Source organism: Temnothorax nylanderi, unplaced genomic scaffold, assembly GCF_030848795.1.
Source record: "Temnothorax nylanderi isolate EJ_2023f unplaced genomic scaffold, tnyl_v1.0 TNYL_tig0182_pilon, whole genome shotgun sequence".
Taxonomy (NCBI): Eukaryota; Metazoa; Arthropoda; class Insecta; order Hymenoptera; family Formicidae; genus Temnothorax; species Temnothorax nylanderi.
In genome coordinates this window covers 265,525-271,018 of record NW_027249244.1, presented here as the reverse complement: position 1 = coordinate 271,018, position 5,494 = coordinate 265,525, and positions in this window count along the sequence as shown.

The window sequence follows — 5,494 nt, the reverse complement described above, 5'->3', positions numbered from 1 at the left end:
TTATATTTGTTTTAATCCCCTTATGAAAAAGTAGTACTGGTTTTAATACTGGAAAAAGTATTGGTGAAAGTACTGGAGACATAAGTACTCAAAATACTACTAAATTCGACCATACTGACTTCGTCAGTACTCCTTCCCAGTACTCATCCAATACTCATTCAGTACTCAATTCAGTACTTCCTCTAGTACTCCCTCCAGTACTCCCTCCAGTACTTTCTCCAGTATTCCCCCCAGTACTCCCCCCAATACTCCCTCCAGTACTCCCCCCAGTACTCACTCCCCAGTACTCCCACCAGTACTCCCTCCAGTACTCCCTCCAGTATTCTTTTAGTACTTATCAAATAATCGTGGGATACTAACGTGTGGTACAGGCGCAGTAGGGGAAAGTGGGCACCCTTGAACCACGTTTTTTCAAATCACATTAAAAATGTGAATTTAAAAATTTTAATAACTTCATTATAATATAAATGAGACTATTCGATGTTTAATATAATAAACTTTGTTTGTAAATGATTTAAGAAGTAAATTTTCAGAAATATTTTGCAAAAATAATGATATTTCGAAATGCTGCGTTTGTCACAGTGGACCCCACGCGTGGGGTCGATTGAGCCATAGCGTAGGGTACACTGTGACATGTAATGTGAAAGGTAGGGTACCCTGTGACACGTAGAAGAGATCTGTTTAAATCCTGTTTATTACAAATCTTTGGTCAAATGAAAAACCAAGACTGTGCTAGAGAACCAATTTATCAATAATCGTGTCATATTTGTTTCATCAGATGACCTAAGAAATTGAAAACTGAAAACAAAGTCCTATAACCTCACTTTTTGTCGTAACCTAGCAGAGATCAACGAATATTGCCTCACAGCGACTCGATTACATGTGATCTGTAACTATAAAGGGTGAAAAAAAGAGAAAATGAAAGTGTGGATATGATTATCGATGGAAATTATTTCATTTTATAGGAAAATTTAGGCACTAACATTTACTATTCCGCGATCGAAACACACTACGGAAACTCGCGCTGTCACGTAGGTAGGTTAGATAGTTCTGTAAGCGTGGCACAGAGGACCCCATCAACCTGCGTCATATGGCCTTAAGCCTACTACGGTCGCGCTCTTACAAAGCGGACTTAAGGCCTCCAGCCAATAATAATCGAGCGCAGCTTCATATAAAGAGACATTTCGTTGTCTTTGATAAAAAAGATTCCTTCTTGTAATGTTGAAGAGTCAAGTCGATTAAAAAGTGTGATATTAAATACGTCGTGTGCTATTTTCCTTCCATCCTTTCCGCTTAAGACGCTACATTGGTGACCCCGACGTGATATCGAAGCACGAGAGAGTACGGGTATTCCCAGCTGGCTAATGCCGAGAGATAGTTCGCCTCCCCGAGGAGAAGAAGCCGGCCAAGGGGAAAGCAACGTTCACGATAGCACCAACGCCCGGCAACCGACAAGCATGAATGGTGATTCCGGCTCGGGAGTTTCGGTCGTTTGGCGTCATATAGAGCTACCGCCGTTTTATCAAGCTGACCCGCGACTATGGTTCGCGCAGGTAGACCTAGTTTTCGCTAATTACAACATAACCTCGGATACGACGAAATTTAGATACGTCGCAACACAATTATCCGGCGAAGCCTTACGTAGCGTCTCGGATCTAGTACTCAATCCGCCGGCCGAGAATAAATATGAAAGCATAAAACGACGCGTCATGTCAGCATACGATGAAGGAGACGAAGCACGCCTTCGACGATTACTTCGCGGTCATGAAATGCGAGAGAAAAAACCAGCTACGGCTTATCTCCACCGCCTCCGAAGTCTCGCCGCTAACCAGTGCGGAGACGCCATTTTACGCTCGTTGTTTCTAGAACAGTTGCCGGAACACATCCGTGCGGTTCTCGCCATTTCGGACACAAGTAATCTTCAACGCTTGGCAGAGATGGCCGACAAGGCCGTTGATGTCATGAAGCCCACCGTCTCGTCGACTCAGTTGGTTTCCGCAGGGACCACGGCAAGCGCTCAAGCGTCTTCAGGTACGCAACCAACATTACAGGAATCTCTAAACGCACTGACCTTACAAGTCGCCAAGATTCAAAAGAAATTGAATCGTGCCAATCGATTTCGACGCGCTCGAAGTAGGAGCAGAGAAACGCAATCCAGAGCCTTGACGCCTGCTTCAACTCAAGCAAAACCCGAGATATGTTACTACCATAACAGGTTCGGCGCTAGCGCAAGAAAATGCCAGAGTCCATGTTCCTGGGCACAAGGAACAAAATTGCAACAGGAAAACTAACAAAGTCTCCGTGTATAGAGGCGGTTGCGGGGACTGTTAACACGCCAAGCCGTCTCACCATCTTTGATCGAAATTCAAGGATAAATTTTCTTAGATACAGGGGCAGACGTGTCGGTAATCCCCAAATCTCTCACGCACAAGAAGCCTGTTCCTGTCAAGGGGAAGATCTACGCAGCTAACGATACCATTATTTCAACATACGGCGAGATCAACATGAAGCCCAACCTTGCACTACGCAGAGATTATGAGTGGCGATTTACTATAGCTGATGTTCAACAACCTATACTCGGCGCTGACTTTTTAAAATACTATCAGTTACTTGTCGATCTTCACGGACGCCGCCTAATCGATTCAGTAACTCAACTGCACGTAATCGGAACGATTACTACATGCTTTACACCGTGCTTAACCAAGATAAGTCACAACAACAACTTAAAGGAAATTCTTCAAGAATTCAACGAAGTCTTACGTCCGAGTAGAGTCGTGGAGCCAAAACATTCCGTGCAACACCACATCATCACTACCGGACATCCTGTCGCGGAGCGTGCCAGACGTCTTTCACCAAACCGTCTCAAAGCAGCCCGCGCAGAATTCCAAACTCTCATTCAACAAGGTGTGTGTGAACCGTCGTCAAGCCCATGGGCTTCCCCATTACACATGGTTAAAAAAGCAGACGGAAGTTGGAGACCATGCGGTGACTACCGCCGCCTTAACAAAGCTACAATCCCTGACAGGTACCCAGTTCCTCATATACATGACTTTACACATCGCCTTCATGGATGCAAAATATTCACAACACTCGACCTGAAGAAAGCATTCCACAAGATACCAGTTGCTCCAGAAGACAGACCAAAGACAGCTGTGATTACTCCGTTTGGATTATTTCAGTTCAACAGGATGACATTCGGGTTATGCAATGCCGCACAAACCTTTCAACGCCTAATGGACTCTATCCTCAGAGGGATAGATTACGCATTCTGCTACATAGACGACATACTAATTGCATCGGCGACACCGGAACAGCACGCATCACACGTACGTGAGATACTGTCACGACTACAACAACATGGTTTATCCATCAACCTAGAGAAATGTACGTTTGGGGCACAGCAAGTCCGTTACCTCGGATACCTGATTAACGGGGATGGTATCACTGCCCTTCCAGAACGCGTGAAAGCAATAAAAGAATATCCAAAACCACAAACTGTGACAGAATTACGCCGATTTCTTGGTTTCATCAATTTTTACCGCCGAATGTTAAAAGATGCAGCCCTCACACAGGCACCACTTCACGAGATGACAGTCGGAGCAGAGAAGCGAGACAAACGACAGTTAGTGTGGACACCAGTTGCAGAGGAAGCATTTGAAGCATGCAAGAAGCAACTCGAAAAAGCAACACTCCTCGCACACCCAAAGGAAGGAGCACCATTAATACTACAAACCGACGCCTCGGATACCGCAATTGGAGCAGTCCTGCAGCAACATCAAGGAGACACGTATGTACCTCTGAGTTTCTTTTCACAGAAACTAACAGACACGCAAAAGAATTACAGCACTTACGACCGTGAGCTGCTAGCGATTTATAAAGCTCTTAAATATTTTCGCCATTTCGTAGAAGGTCGAGAATGCACTGTCGTAACCGATCACAAACCTATAACCTATGCCTTTCATCAAAAAGCAGATCGGGCATCGCCAAGGCAGCTGCGTCAATTAGATTTTATTGCTCAGTTTACCACCCACTCGGCATGTTATGTTGCTGAAATATTGACATATTCGGAAATGGTGCAGAAATATTTCGTTAACATTTCATTTGTAACTATGCATCTGAAATATTTCAGAAATGTACCTGCATCATGTTTTTTATAACATTGCATTAACAATATTTCTGAAATCTTTCAGAAAGTTGTTTACAATATTTGTAAGTTTCTGTAATATTGCAAAAAAATGTAGCAGATGCAATATTTCAGAAATATTTCTGAAACATTATAAAAGTAATATTACGTTTGCATTGCACGAATAATATTTCTGTAACATATCAAACGCAACATTGCATTTAAAATATTTCTGAAAAATTTCTGAAAGATTGCGTAGGTAATGAAAAATTGAATTGCAGGCAGTGAATTTCTACAATATTGCAGAAGAAATATTGCAGATGTAATGGTTTAGAAACATTTCTGATACATGATAAAACTATTATTACGTTTACATTGAACGCGTTATATTTTTGAATGTTTCACATACAACATTGCATTTGTAATATTTCCGAAAAATTGCTGACAGACTTTAGAACTTATAAAAAATTAAATTTATTATTATTTAATATTGCATTTTATTGCATTTTTTCTCTTTTATTAAGAATTTTCTAATATTCCAAATTTTGTTATATGGCATTTTTAATATAAAATATAAAATATTTAATAATATTTAATATAAAATAATATTCGACGCTGACTGGCAAAAAAGATTTATTCGTATATCTGTATTGTTAATATTGTTATGCGATAGCTTTATGCTCACCAAAATAAGCAAGTATAAGAAAGAAAGAAGCGTCAGAGTCAGAGGATCACCACTACCCTGTTCGATCATCGATGTCAAGCAACAAGGCGCCGGTATACTACTTGGATGGGTGACCGGCTGAGAGAGCGGATTTCTTCGGACAAATGCGCGGCGACTATACGCACATATATTTTTTTTGTTCCGGTAACAAAATATTTCATTTTTCACATATCAACAAATAGTTTTTGCGTCAGTAACAAAATTTTGTTTTCTCAGTGTAAAATGTATTTGAAATATTTCTGAAGTGTTTCTGCAATATTTCGTAGATATATTTCAGAAATATTTCAGACATATTGCCGAAATCTTTCAGCAAAGTTGCATTTGAAATAATTGTGCCGATTGAAACATTGCAGAAATGTTGCAGAAACGGTCGTGAAATATTTCTGAAATATTGATGAAAGGTGTAATATTTCAAATGGAATTTTGCAGAAATGTTTCTGAAATATTACATGCCGAGTGGGCACTCACATCATTCACCTTCCAGGAGCAAAGAATACTGTTGCAGACGCACTCTCCCGCATTCAAACGATAGATATGCCGATCATCGTCTCAACTGAGGACATCGCTCGCGAACAATCCAGTGATGAAGAACTGCGAGAGCTAATTGCCTCACCAACAAATTCAAGCCTTCAGTTACGCAAGCTACG